Below are 15,293 nucleotides of genomic sequence, written 5' to 3'. Positions count from 1 at the left end.
TGAGTACTTTTCCTCTTTTAAGCAATACTTATTTTTTCAATACACTTGTGGAATGTGGGTGCCGCTGACTGTATTTTCAGTTATTGCTCAACACTAATTGCCCTTGAGAAAGTGGTGATGAGCTGTCTTCTTGAACCACTGCAGTCCATATAGTAGACCCACAATGTGGTTAGGGAGGGAATTCTAGGATTTTGTTTCAACAATACTGAAAGAATGCCAATATATTTCCAAGTTAGGATGGTGAGTGGCTTGGAGAGTAACTTGCAGGTAGTGATGTTTCCTTGAATCACTGCCCTTATTCCTCTAGTTGGTTCAGAAGCTGCCCTCTCAGGAACTTTGATGAATTCCTGTAGTGCATCTCACAGAAGATATACACTGCTGCTACTGAGCTTTGGTGGTGGAGGGAGTGTACGTTTGTGGAGGTGGTGGCAATTAAGTGGGCTGCTTTGATTTGATTGGTATAAAGCTTTCTTGAGTGTTGCTGGGGCTGCACCTATCCAGGCAAATGGAGAGTATTTTATCACATTCCTGACTTGAGCCTTGTGAACAGTTTTGGGGAGTCACAGGGTGAGTTATTCACTGCAACATTCCTTGCCTCTGACCTGCTCTTTTCGCTACTGTATTTCTACGGCGAATCCTGTTAAGTGTCTGGTCAATGTTAACTTCCAGGATGTTGATATTTGGGGATTCAGTGATGATAATGCCATTGAATGTCAAGGGGAAGCCACAGAAAATAGGGGAGATACTAAATGAGTATTTTGCATCAGTATTTACTGTAGAAAAGGATATGGAAGATATAGATTGTAGGGAAATAGATGGTGACATCTTGCAAAATGTCCATATTACAGAGAAGGAAGTGCTGGATGTCTTGAAATGGTTAAAGGGGATAAATCCCCAGGACCTGATCAGGTGTACCCTAGAACTCTGTGGGAAGCTAGAGAAGTGATTGCTGGGTCTCTTGCTGAGATATTTATATCATCGATAGTCACAGGTGAGGTGCCAGAAGATTGGAGGTTGGCAAACGTGGTGCAACTGTTTAAGAAGGGCAGAAAACACAAGCCAGGGAACTATAGACCAGTGAGCCTGACCTCAGTGGTGGGCAAGATGTTGGAGGGAATCCTGAGGGGCAGGATGTACATGTATTTGGAAAGGCAAGGACTGATTCGGGATAGTCAACATGGCTTTGTGCGTGGGAAATCATGTCTAACAAACTTGATTGAGTTTTTTGAAGAAGTAACAAAGAAGATTGAAGAGGGCAGAGCAGTAGATGTAATCTATACGGACTTCAGTAAGGCGTTCAACAAGGTTCCCAATGGGAAACAGATTAGCAAGGTTAGATCTGATGGAATATGGGGAGAACTAACCATTTGGATTCAGAACTGGCTCAAAGGTAGAAGACAGAGGGTGGTGGTTGAGGGTTGTTTTTCAGACTGGAGGCCTGTGACCAGTGGAGTGCCACAAGGATTGGTGCTAGGCCCTCTACTTTTTGTCATTTACATAAATGATTTGGATGCAAGCATAAGAGGTATAGTTAGTAAGTTTGCAGATGACACCAAAATTGGAGGTGTAGTGGACAGTGAAGAGGGTTACCTCAGATTACAACAGGCTCTGGACCAGATGGGTCAATGGGCTGAGAAGTGGCAAATGGAGTTTAATTCAGATAAATGCAAGGTGCTGCATTTTGGGAAAGCAAATCTTAGCAGGGCTTATACACATAATGTTAAGGTCCTAGGGAGTGTTGCTGAACAAAGAGACCTTGGAGTGCAGGTTCATAGTTCCTTGAAAATGGAGTCTCAGGTAGATAGGATAGTGAAGAAGGCGTTTGGTATGCTTTCCTATACTGGTCAGAGTATTGAGTACAGGAGTTGATAGGTTATGTTGCAGCTGTACAGGACATTGGTTAGGCCACTGTTGGAATATTGCATGCAATTCTGGTCTCCTTCCTATTGGAAAGATGTTGTGAAACTTTAAAGGGCACAGAAAAGATTTACAAGGATGTTGCCAGGGTTGGAGGATTTGAGCTACAGGGAGAGTCTGAAAAGACTCGGGCTATTTTCCCTGGAGCATCGGAGGCTGAGGGTTGACCTTATAGAGGTTTAGAGCTGAAAATGTGTTGCTGGTTAAAGCGCAGCAGGTCAGGCAGCATCCAAGGAACAGGAAATTCGACGTTTAAGGCATAACTTGGGGGAGGGGCGATGGAGATGTGATAGGTGGAAGGAGGTCAAGGTGAGGGTGATAGGCGGGAGTGGGGTGGGGGCGGAGAGGTCAGGAAGAAAATTGCAGGTTAGGAGGGCGGTGCTGAGTTCGAGGGAATCAACTAAGACAAGGTGGGGGGAGGGGAAATGAGGAAACTGAAGAAATCTGAGTTCATCCCTTGTGGTTGGAGGGTTCTCAGGTGGAAGATGAGGCGCTCTTCCTCCAACCATCGTGTTGTTATGTTCTGGCGATGGAGGAGTCCAAGGACCTGCATGTCTTCGGTGGAGTGGGAGGGAGAGTTAAAGTGTTGAGCCATGGGGTGGTTGGGTTGGTTGGTCCGGGTATCCCAGAGGTGTTCCCTGAAGCGTTCCGCAAGTAGGCGGCCCGTCTCCCCAATATAGAGGAGGCCAAATCGGGTGCAGCGGATGCAATAGATGATGTGTGTGGAGGTGCAGGTGAATTTGTGGCTGATATGGAAGGATCCCTTGGGGCCTTGGAGAGAGGTAAGGGAGGAGGTGTGGGCCCAAGTTTTACATTTCCTACGGTTGCAGGGGAAGGTGCCGGGAGTGGAGGTTGGGTTGGTGGGGGTTGTGGACCTGACGAGGGAGTCACGAAGGGAGTGGTCTTTGCGGAACGCTGATAGGGGAGGGAAGGGAAATATGTCCCTGGTGGTGGGGTCCATTTGGAGGTGGCGGAAATGACAGCAGATGATATGCTGTATGCGGAGGTTGGTGGGGTGGTAGGTGAGAACCAGTGAGGTTCTGTCCTGGTGGCGGTTTGGGGGGGCGGGGCTCAAGGGCGGAGGAGCGGTAAGTGGACGAGATGTGGTGGAGGGCATCGTCGATCACGTCTGGGGGGAATCTGCGGTCTTTGAAGAAGGAGGCCATCTGGGCTGTACGGTATTGGAACTGGTCCTCCTGGGAGCAGATGCGGCGGAGACGAAGGAATTGGGAATATGGGATGGCGTTTTTACAGGGGGCAGGGTGGGAGGAGGTGTAGTCCAGGTAGCTGTGGGAGTCAGTCGGTTTATAGTAGATGTCTGTGTTGATTCGGTCGCCCGAGATAGAAACGGAAAGGTCTAGGAGGGGACCTTTCCATTTCTATCTCGGGTGACCGAATCAACAGACATCTACTATAAACCGACTGACTCCCACAGCTACCTGGACTACACCTCCTCCCACCCTGCCCCCTGTAAAAACGCCATCCCATATTCCCAATTCCTTCGTCTCCGCCGCATCTGCTCCCAGGAAAACCAGTTCCAATACCGTACAGCCCAGATAGCCTCCTTCTTCAAAGACCGCAGACTCCCCCCAGACGTGATCAACGATGCCCTCCACCGCATCTCCTCCACTTCCCGCTCCTCCGCCCTTGAACCCCGCCCCCCCCCAACCGCCACCAGGACAGAACCCCACTGGTTCTCACCTACCACCCCACCAACCTCCGTATACAGCGTATCATCCGCCATCATTTCTGCCACCTCCAAACGGACCCCACCACCAGGGACATATTTCCCTCCCCTCCCCTATCAGCGTTCCGCAAAGACCACTCCCTTCGTGACTCCCTCGTCAGGTCCACACCCCCCACCAACCCAACCTCCACTCCCGGCACCTTCCCCTGCAACCTCAGGAAATGCAAAATTTGCGCCCACACCTCCTCCCTTACTTCTCTCCAAGGCCCCAAGGGATCCTTCCATATCAGCCACAAATTCACCTGCACTTCCACACACATCATCTATTGCATCTGCTGCACCCGATGTGGCCTCCTCTATATTGGGGAGACGGGCCGCGTACTTGCAGAACGCTTCAGGGAACACCTCTGGGACGCCCGAACCAACCAACCCAACCACCCTGTGGCTCAACACTTTAACTCTCCCTCCCACTCCACCAAGGTCATACAGGTCGTTGGACTCCTCCATCGCCAGAACATAACAACACGATGGTTGGAGGAAGAGCGCCTCATCTCCCGCCTGAGAATCCTCCAACCACAAGGGATGAACTCAAATTTCTTCAGTTTCCTCATTTCCCCTCCCCCCACCTTGTCTCAGTCGATTCCCTCGAACTCAGCACTGCCCTCCTAACCTGCAATTTTCTTCCTGACCTCTCCGCCCCACCCCACTCCGGCCTATCACCCTCACCCTGACCTCCTTCCACCTATCACATCTCCATCGCCCCTCCCCCAAGTCCCTCCTCCCTACCTTTTATCTTAGCCTGCCTGGCACCCTCTCCTCATTCCTGATGAAGGGCCTTTGCCCGAAACGTCAAATTTCCTGTTCCTTGGATGCTGCCTAACCTGCTGCGCTTTAACCAGCAACACATTTTCAGCTCTGATCTCCAGCATCTGCAGACCTCACTTTTTACTTATAGAGGTTTACAAAATTATGAGGGGCACGGATGAGATAAATAGACAAAGTATTTTCCCTGAGGTCGGGGAGTCCAGAACTAGAGGGCGTAGGTTTAGATTGAGAGGGGAAACCTAAGAGGCAACCCTTTTACGCAGAGGGTGGTATGTGTATGGAATGAGCTGCCAGAGGATGTGGTAGAGGCTGGTACAATTGCAACATTTAAGAGACATTTGGATGGGTATATAAATAGGAAGGGTTTGGAGGGATATGGGCCAGATGCTGGCAGGTGGGACTAGATTGGGTTGGGATATCTGGTCAGCATGGACAGGTTGGACCGAAGGGTCTGTTTCCATGCTGTACATCTCTATGACTCTATGACTCTGTTTGTAAAAATCCTTTCGATTCTCCTAAACTCGATTTGCCAAAGCTATTTCATGTCCCCTTTTTGCCCTCCTGATTTCCCTCTAAAGTGTATTCCTACTGCTTTTATACTCTATGAAGGATTCACTCGATCTATCCTGCCTATACCTTGCATATGCTTCCTTCTTTTTCTTAACCAAACCCTCAATTTCTTTAGTCATCCAGCATTCCCTATACCTACCAGTCTTTCTTTTCACTTTAACAGGAATATACTTTCTCTGGACTCTCGTTATCTCCTTTCTGAAGGTGTCCCATTTTCCAGCCGTCCCTTTACCTGTGAACATCTGCCCAAGTCAGCTTTTGAAAGTTCTTGCCTAATACCATCAAAATTTAGAACTTCAACTTTTAGATCTGGCCTATACTTTTCCATCATTATTTTAAATCTAATAGAATTATGGTCACTGGTCCCAAAGTGCTCCCCCACTGACACCTCAGTCACCTGCCCTGCCTTATTTTCCAAGAGTAGGTCAAGTTTTACACCTTCTCTGCTAGGTACATCCACACATTGAATCAGAAAATTTTCTTATACACACTTAACAAATTCCTCTCAATCTAAACCCTTAACAGTATGGCAGTCCCAGTCTATGTTTGAAATGTTAAAATCCCTTACCATAACCACCCTATTATTCTTATAGATAGCTGAGATCTCCTTACAAGTTTGTTTCTCAATTTCCTTCTGACTCTTAGGGGGTCGATAATACAATCCCAATAAGGTGATCATCTCTTTCTTAGTTCTCAGTTCCACCCAAAAAACCTCTCTGGATGTATTTCCAGAATATCCTCCCTCAGCACAGCTGTAATGCTATCCCTTATCAAAAACGCAACTCCCCCTCCTTTCTTGCCTCCAGTTCTATCCTTCCTGTAGCATTTGTAACCTGGAACATTAAGCTGCCAGTCCTGCCCATCCCTGAGCCATGTTTCTGTAATAGCTATGATATCCCAGTCCCATGTTTCTAACCATGCCCTGAGTTCATCTGCCTTCCCTGTTAGGCCCCTTGCATTGAAATAAATGCAGTTTCGTTTATTAGTCCTATCTTGTCCCTGCCTGCCCTGACTGTTTGACTAACTTCTGTTCTCAACTGTACCAGTCTCAGATTGATCTCTTTCCTCACTATCTCCCTGGGTCCAAACCACCTCCCCCCCACCCCTTCCCCCCCCCCCCCACCCCCGCCACACTTACTAGTTTAAATCCTCCCAAGCAGCTCCAGCAAATCTCCCTTCCAGTATATTAGTCCCCTTCCAATTTAGGTGCAATCCATCCTTCCCGAGGTACTCTTGCAGAGCTGTCCTGGAGTTGAGCTGACTGACCTCAAGCAACCACAATCATTTTCCTACGTGTCAGGCTTGACTCCAACCAGCTGAGCATTTGCAATCAATTCACGTGACTCACATTTTGCTAAGGGCTCTTTGATATTACTCACAGTCAGGGCCTATCACACTCACCTCTGCCATTCAGCCCCTTTGTTCATATTTGATATAAGGCGGTAATGAGGTCAGGAGTTGAGAGATTCTGGTGGAACCCAAACTGGGCATCTCTGAGTAGGTTATTGCTGAGCAGGTGCTGCTTGGTAGCACTGTTGATGACACCTTCCATCACTTTACTGATGATCAAGAGGGGACTGATTGGGCAGTGAGTGGCCATAGTTGGAAGTGTCCTTCTTTTAATATGCAGGACAGACCTGGACAATTTTCCACAATGTCAGCTAGATGCCAGTATTGATTGAAATTAATCTTTGAAGTATTTAGTGTTTTAGTGGTATAGTGATTGTAATGAGGTCAGCCAGATGACCTCATAGAATATGTGTTCCTTAATTGGAGCTGGTCATCTGATCCAATCAGGGAGCCCAGGCTGACAGAAATAAACAGAAGTGTCAATCATCCTGCTCACTCGGAGACTGCTCTGAGGGAGCTAGATCAGTGTCAAGGACTCCCCATGTATAAATAAAAGGTGATTTGGTGACAGGATACCACCATCTGTGGAGTCATTTTAAGTGGAAGTCTAGGAACAGCACTGAGGAAATCCTGAAGAAGGCCTCAATTTCTAAAACATGAGTGCCACTTGATTTACCGGAGAGGGGTTGGGAGCGGAGAGGTTGGGAAGAAGATTGCAGATCAAGATTGCGGTGCTGAGTCCGATGGTTGGGATTGAGACAAGGTGGGGGGAGGGGAAATGAGGAAGGCGTAGAAATCTGCATTCATCCCTTGTGGCTGGAGGGTTCCTAAAGCGGAAGATGAGGTGCTCTTCCTCCAGGCGTCGTGTTGTCATGGTCTGGCGATGGAGGAGGCCAAGGACCTGCATGTCCTTGGTGGAGTGGGAGGGGGAGTTAAAGTGTTCAGCCACAGGGTGGTTGGGTTGGTTGGTGCGGGTGTCCCATAGGTGTTCTCTGAAATGTTGTGCAAGTAGGCGGCCTGTCTCCCCAATGTAGAGGAGGCCACATCGTGTGCAGCAGATGCAGGAAATGATGTGTGTGGAGGTGCAGGTGAATTTGTGATGGATACGGAAGGATTCCTTGGGGCCTTGGAGAGAAGTGAGGGGGGAGATATGGGCGCAAGTTTTGCATTTCTTACGGTTGCAGGGGAAGGTACCGCGAGTGGAGATTGGGTTGGTGAGGGGTGTGGAGCTGACGACGGAGTCGCGGAGGAAGTGGTCTTTCTAGAACGCTGATAGGAGAGGGGAGGGAAATATATCCTTGGTGGTGGGGTCTGTTTGGAGGTTGCAGAAATGACGAAGGATGATACGATGTATCTGGAGGTTGGTGGGGTGGTAGGTGAGGACCAGTGGGGTTCTGTCCTGGTGGCGATTGGAGGGGCCGGGTTCAAGGGCAGAGGAGCGGGAAGTGGAGGCGATGCAGTGGATAGCATCGTCAACCACGTCTGAGGGGAAATTGCGGTCTTTGAAGAAGGAGGACATCGTATCATCCTTCGTCATATCTGCCACCTCCAAACAGACCCCACCACCATATTTCCCTCCCCTCCCCTATCAGCGTTCCTGAAAGACCACTCCCTCTGCGACTCCCTTGTCAGGTCCACACCCCCTACCAACCCAACCTCCACTCCCAGCACCTTCCCCTGCAACCACAAGAAATGCAAAACTTGCACCCACACCTGCACCTCCACACACATCATTTACTACATCCGCTGCACACAATGTGGCCTCCTATACATTGGGGAGACAGGCCGCCTACTTGCGGAACGTTTTAGAGAACACCTCTGAGACACCCGCACCAACCAACCCAACCGCCCTGTGGCTGAACACTTTAACTCCCACTTCCACTCCACCAAGGACATGCAGGTCCTTGGCCTCCTTCATCGCCAGACCATGGCAACATGACGCCTGGAGGAAGAGCGCCTCATCTTCTGCTTAGGAACCCTCCAACCACAAGGGATGAATGCAGATTTCTCCACCATCCTCATTTCCCCTTCCCCGACCTTTTCTCAGTCCCAACCATTGGACTGAGTACTGCCTTCTTGACCTGCAATCTTCTTCCCTACCTCTCCGCCCCCAACCTCTCTCCAGCCTATCACCCTCACCTTAACCTCCTTCCACCTATAGCATTCCCAACGCCTGTCCCCCAAGTCCCTACCTTTTATCTTAGCCTGCTTGGCACACCCTCCTCATTCCTGAAGAAGGGCTTATACCTGAAATTTCGATTCTCCTGCTCCTTTGATGCTGCCTGACCTGCTGCGCTTTTCCAGCAACACATTTTTCAGCTCTGATCTCCAGCATCTGCAGTCCTCACTCTCTCCTGCCACTTGATTTAATCAACAACTTCCTTAATTGCACCCACTTTCTTTTTCTCCTCTTTAAAGAATGATGCCAGAACTATCAGGGCTAAGTTCTGAGGATAAATTATATAGACGAGGCTTCTATTCCCCTGCATATAGATGGTCAAGAGTGGAGGTTTTTTAATTAATAGTTAAGTAACAAAAAGATTCTGGGTAATCCAAAGTGGACGCTGGGAAAAAATTGTGGCTGTAAGAGTTGCTCTTTTTTTTAAATCCTATTTTAGGTGTTGCAGGTGATTTCCTCGAATTCCGGAAGCAGCAATTACTGTTTTATATGCTATTGCATTGATTTGGAACTTTGGGGAAAAAAAGATCAAAACAATGGCAGCTTTAAAAGGAGGAAGACAGACAAAGGCAGCAACCACATGGTCAGGAAGGAAAAGAGAGAAAGAAACCTACACTGCTAACTGACACGGCAGTGAACCTGCGCAGTTATTGCCTTTGGTGTTTGAGTTCATGTATCTCTGGACATCGGAGTACGTCTGGGAAAATTAATAAACAGTGAAATTCACAGCTGATCTTAGAGGAACCTGTGTGGGAGAACTCACAACACAGGAATAGACAAGTGCATAGTTTTTACATGTAACCTTGCTGTTTTTATTGAGAACTGTCTTTTGATTAAATTTTCTGTAAGTACTAAGTTAGCCTGGAGCACTGTTTTTAGAGCAATAAGGCAATGCTATTTTTTGAGTCCGTAGATTGTAAAGGAGCAAAGATGGCCTTTAGTTGAGTAATGTGCTCTTCCTGTTCACTGTGGGAATTTAGGGAGAGTTTCAATGTTATTGATGATTATTTCTGCAGAAAGTGTCTTTGGTTCTGAATCCTATCGGATCGCAAGGTGGGGGAGGTGGGACCAGGGAAATAGTGAGGAAAGAAATCAATCTGAGACTGGTGCAGTCAAGAAATAGAGCAAATCAAACACTCAGGGGAGGCAGGAAAAAGCAGAGAATAAGGTGGGACTGATAATTTAAACTGCATTTATTTCAATGCAAGAGGCCTAACAGGGAAGGGAGATAAACTCAGGGCATGGTTAGGAACATGGGACTGGGATATCATAACAGTTATAGAAATGTGGCACAGGAATGGACAGGACTGGCAGCTTAATGTTCCAGGATACAAATGCGACAGGAAGGATAGATAGGGAGGCAAGAGAGGAGGGGGAATGGCACTTTTGATTAGGGATATCATTACTGCTGTACTCAGGGAGGATATTCCTGGGAAGTTATTTGGGTGGAACTGAGAAATAGGAAAGGGATGATCACCTTATTGGGATTGTATTATAGGCCCCCTAATAGTCAGAGGGAAATTGAGAAACTAGTTTGTAAGAAGATTTCAGTTACCTGTAAGAATAATAAGATGGTTATGGTAGGAGATTTTAACTTTCCAAACATAGACTGGGACTGCCATAATGTTAAGGGTTTAGATTGAGAGGAATTTGTTAAATGTGTACAAGAAAATTTTCTGATTCAGTATGTGGATGTACCCACTAGAGAAGGTGCAAAACTTGACCTACTCTTGGGAAATAAGGCAGGGCAGATAACTGAGGTGTCGGGGGGAAGCACTTTGTGACCAGCGACCATAATTCTATTCATTTTAAATTAGTGAAGGAAAAGGATAGACTGGATCTAAAAGTTAAAGTTCTAAATTAGAGGAAGGCTAACTTTGACGGTATTAGGCAAGAACTTTCAAAAGTTAATTGGGGGCAAATGGTCTCAGGTAAGTGAATGGCTGGAAAATGGGAAGCCTTCAGAAAGGAGATAACAAGAGTTCCGAGACAGTATATTCCTGTTCGGGTGAAAGACTGGTAGGTGTAAGGAATGCTGGATGACTAGAGAAATTGAGGCTTTGGTTAAGAAAAAGAAGGAAGCATATGACAGGTAGGCAGACGACATCAAAATTGAAGGTGTAGTGGACAGCGAAGGAGGTTACCTTTGAATACAATGGGATCTTGATCAGTTGGGCCAATGAGCTGAGGAGTGTCAGATGGAGCTTAATTTAGATAAATGTGAAGTGCTGCATTTTGGAAAGTCAAATTAGAACAGGGATTTTACAGTTAATGGGAAGGTCCTGGGGAGTGTTGCTGAACAAAGACACCTTGGAGTGCAGGTTCATAGTTCCTTGAAAGTGGTGTCGCAGGTAGATAGGATACTGAAGAAGGCGTTTGGTATGCTTTCCTTTTTTCGTCAGAGCATTAAGTACAGGAATTGAGAGTCAAGAGTGTGGTGCTGGAAAAGCACAGTTGGTCAGGCAGCCCTTCCTGTGAAAGGCTTATGCCCGAAACATCAATTTTCCCAACCCTCGGATGTTGCCTGACCGGCTGTGCTTTTCCAGAACCACACTCTCAACTCTGATCTCCAGCAGCTGCATTTCTCACTTGCGCCTATAGGAGTTGAGAAGTCATGTTATGGCTGTACAGGACATTGGCTAAGCCACTTTTGGAATAATGCATGCAAATGTGGTCTCCCTCCTATCAGAAGGATGTTGTGAAACTTGAAAGGGTTCAGAAAAGATTTACAAGTATGTTGCCAGGGTTGGAGGATTTGAGCTACAGGGAGAGGCTGAACAGGCTGGGGCTGTTTTCCCTGGAGCATCAGAGGCTGAGGGGTGATCTTATAGAGGCTTATAAAATCATGAGGGGCATGGATAGGATAAATAGACAAGGTCTTTTCCCTGGGATGGGTCAGTCCAGAACTAGACGGCAAAGGTTTAGGGTGAGAGGAAAAAAAAGTTGAAGGGACTTAAGGGGCAACGTTTTCATGCAGCGGGTGGGGGGGGGGGGGGGGGCGTTGCATGTATGGGTGGAGCTACCAGAGAAAGTGATGGAGGCAGGTCCAGTTACAGCATTTAAAAGGCATCTGGATGGGGATGTGAATAGGAAGGGTTTTAGAGGGATCTGGTCCAAGTTCTGGTAAATGGGACTAGATTAGGTTGGGATATCTGGTCAGCATGGATAGGTTAGACCAAAGGGTTTATTTCTGTGCTAAACATTTCTATGACTCAATGACAAAAAGAAAAACTATTTCCTGTGGTAGAGGAATTGAGAAGCAGGAGTCATAACCTTACAATTAGAGCTAAGCTGTCTGTGCGAAATCATTTCTTCTCAAAAGGATATTGGAAATCTGAAACTCACTCCATCATAAAGCTATTAAGGCTAGATCAATTGATCAATTCTAAATTGGCAGGTTTCTGTTTGGCAACGGTACTAGAGGTTATTTATGAAATCAAGATAGATGAATTTCAGACAGTAACCAGGCATCATCTCCCTGAATCGTGGATCAGATTCAAGAGGGCTAAATGGCAGACCTCTATTCCCATGTTCCAAGATTCTGTGGGCTTATTTCTCTGAGCAACATTGAGCCACACCTCCCCTGTCAATTATTTAAAATAAATGACTTAAAAGCTGTTTAGAAGAATCAATGTCTGGTATTACATGCTGGCTAAAAATGGTTCTCAAACAGTTGTTGTCATAAGAGGAATGGACTGGTTGGATTCAATACTTGTTGTGAATGTATGAAGTGCTTTAATCTCTCAATTTATGATCAATCAGAGCGATTTAGGGTATTATGAAAATTGCCTCAAGGAGTACATCACTTTGAGTACAGCAGGAATAGTATAAATTTAGAGTAAAATATCAATGACTGGATAAGAATATACGTTGGAGTCATGTTTGAACTGTACAGTGTTCAGCTTGTCGGAAAAACAGAAGGTGGCTGGACAAATTTACTCAGTTTGTCAACATCCGTGGAAACAGAGGAAAACAAGTTAATGATTTGAGTCCAATATGGCACTTCTTCGGAACTGAAGAGAACTGGAAAAGTAATGGGATTTATGCAATAGAAAGGGGAGGGGGGAATGGAGGAGCAAGAGAAACCGTTAATGAAGGCACCCAGAGGAAAATGCAGAGGGAGTGCTCATGGAAGTAGAGAAGGAAGTAACTGGGGGTGGGAGAGGGGGTGGACAGAATAAGTGATCATTAAGGTCAGACTTCATTGTCTGAGGTTATTGAGTTCTTGTGATGAAATTTCCATGCTAGTTCCAATGCAAGCTGGAGGAACAGCTCCTCAATTCCCACTTAGGCATTTTACATTCGAATGCGCATAAATTTACTCTCAGCAGAATTAATATAGTTCATGTTATAACACCTACCAGTAATATCTAGTTTTCATCTCTATACATTCTCGATCATTGTTGCCTCCACTACTTGTTCTATTTGCTCCTCCTCATCACTTTTTCTTCAGCACGAAGCCCATCATTTTTCCAGCTCCCTTCAGTTCTGAAGAAGATTCATATCAGACATGAAATGTCAACTCTGGCCTTTTTTGGCTAAGACTGTGTTGTATCGGGACTTTTGGAGGAATTTCTGCCTTGAAGCCGGGCACATGTTCTCATCAAATATTACCAAACTCACCTCATTAATGAGATACATCATCCTACCATGAACGATTCCCAGAACACCTCCGCTCTCAGCCGATTACTTCAGAAACACTGGCATCCTTTATACCTATGCCATATTGGAAAGGCTGCTGTCCAACTAGACATAGTGTTGCCAGTCTACCATTGGCCCTCACTGGCAATGTAATGCCACAGAAGTGACAAATTCATGCTGCCAACAGTACATAGCCGAGGGCTGACATTCCCTCTCACATGACTCCAATTTGTCACCCTAGTCACAATTTAACCACCCTGCCACACAATTTCCTTGTCCTTAGCTACACTATCACTGATCACCCTCTAAGTCAGCATTGCCCTGTTCCCAATGCCCACCGTGAAGCCACAGCTTGTCATTGTCCACTAGGGGATCATCACTTAAGGGCAAGCAATCAGATAATTCCAAACATAATTTTTTTTATTTACAGACATCAAAAGCAAATCCAACTAAAACCAATTGAGGCTGAAATTGTTCTGACAATTCAAAGCAGAGTTTTGCATCATGACCACAAATATTTTACAGTCCATGATGGAATAGGAACACCTTCCTGTTGCTGATTTCTGTAGTGTTATGATAAAGCTCTCTCAGTGCTACATGTATCCTGATGATGTATCTGGGGAATGCAGCTATGTTCCCAAATTTTCCTGCCTGGGCTGTCAGACTGACCTTGTCGTCAGGCAATGAAACAAACTGGTGTGATGTTGCAAAGTTGGCATCAGCCACTGTCCTGATGCACTGTGGCTGAGAGATCCCACACAGCTTATTTGTTACTCCCTGGAAGAAGCCAGTCACATAGACTATCGCTTCCATTGTTAGTGGGAGAGGATGGCCTCCCTGTCCTGCAGCTCTCAGGTTCTGCTCTAACATCAGTGCAGTTCCATAACAATGTCCCAACATTGTGCCTTGCTCTTCCCCTGGAAAACTCTGGTCCTCCTGTCTAACTGACACATCCCAGCAGACCCTGTGGCTGCAACTTTTCCCTGACCTGAGTGCTCTTCATCCCCTGCAGTGGCCTCCCGCTTTTGTAAGTTTGTCATAGGGCCTGGTCCTCCTGCATTTGCCTTCAGTTCTTAGGAAAGCATCCATAGCATCCATAGTCCTGGGGGCAGGACTCTCATTGGCTACAACTTATGTTAGGAACTCAAGCAACAAAAGAAATTCTGAGATCTCAGAACAGTCATCAGTAGCAGATAGTGCAAATAAGGGCTGAATATACTTCACCACACAGTGAAACATATTGAACCCTGATAACGAGGGACATGGCAAAATCATCCATCTACATTCAGACTCAACATGTACATCAATCATTCAGTTTCTTATTATATTCAGTACATGATTAAACTTATATCACAAATAATGAAGCGATGTTGTGTAGCTTGCACAGCACCTTTGGAAATTGCATGAATAATAGTACACCTTTGATTAGCATTGGCCTTTTATAATATCATTGATGCTAATCTCAGCAACACTGAGATGCTCATATTCAGTTTACAAATATACATTGAGCATTACATACGACCAGTCTAAGGGGATGACATGTTGGCTCACTAGTTAGCACTGTTGCCTCATGGCACTCGGGACCTGTGTTTGATTCCATCCTTCGGCAGCTGTCTGTGTGGCGTTTGCACATTCTCCCCATGGCTGTGTGGGTTTCCCCTGAGTGCTCCAGTTTGCTCCCACATTCCAAAGAAATGCAGGTTAGGTAGTTTGGCCAAGCTAATTTGCCTTTTGGCAGGTTAGGAGAAAGTGAGGACTGCAGATGCTGGAGATCAGAGTTGAAAAATGTGGCGCTGGAAAAGCACAGCAGGTCAGGCAGCATCCGAGAAGCCGGAGAGATGGCATTTCAGGCATAAGTCCTCAGGGGTCGACTTTCCTGCTCCTCGGATGCTACCTGACCTGCTATGCTTTTCCAGTGCCACATTTTTTGACACTATAGATGGGTTAGCCATAGAAAGTGCTTGGTTACAGGATGGGTCTGGGTGGGATGCTGTTCAGAGGGTTGGTGTGGACTTAATGGGCCAAATGCTTGTTTCCACTGTAGGGATTCAATGAAAAGCATCTGACCCCCAAGTATCTTTTTTACTCTGCACGCTTTGCAAATTGGCGATGAGATGATTGCAA

Source organism: Hemiscyllium ocellatum, chromosome 4, assembly GCF_020745735.1.
Source record: "Hemiscyllium ocellatum isolate sHemOce1 chromosome 4, sHemOce1.pat.X.cur, whole genome shotgun sequence".
Classification (NCBI taxonomy): Eukaryota; Metazoa; Chordata; class Chondrichthyes; order Orectolobiformes; family Hemiscylliidae; genus Hemiscyllium; species Hemiscyllium ocellatum.
The sequence above is the reverse complement of the archived record's forward strand: the minus strand, read 5'-3'. Positions refer to the sequence as shown.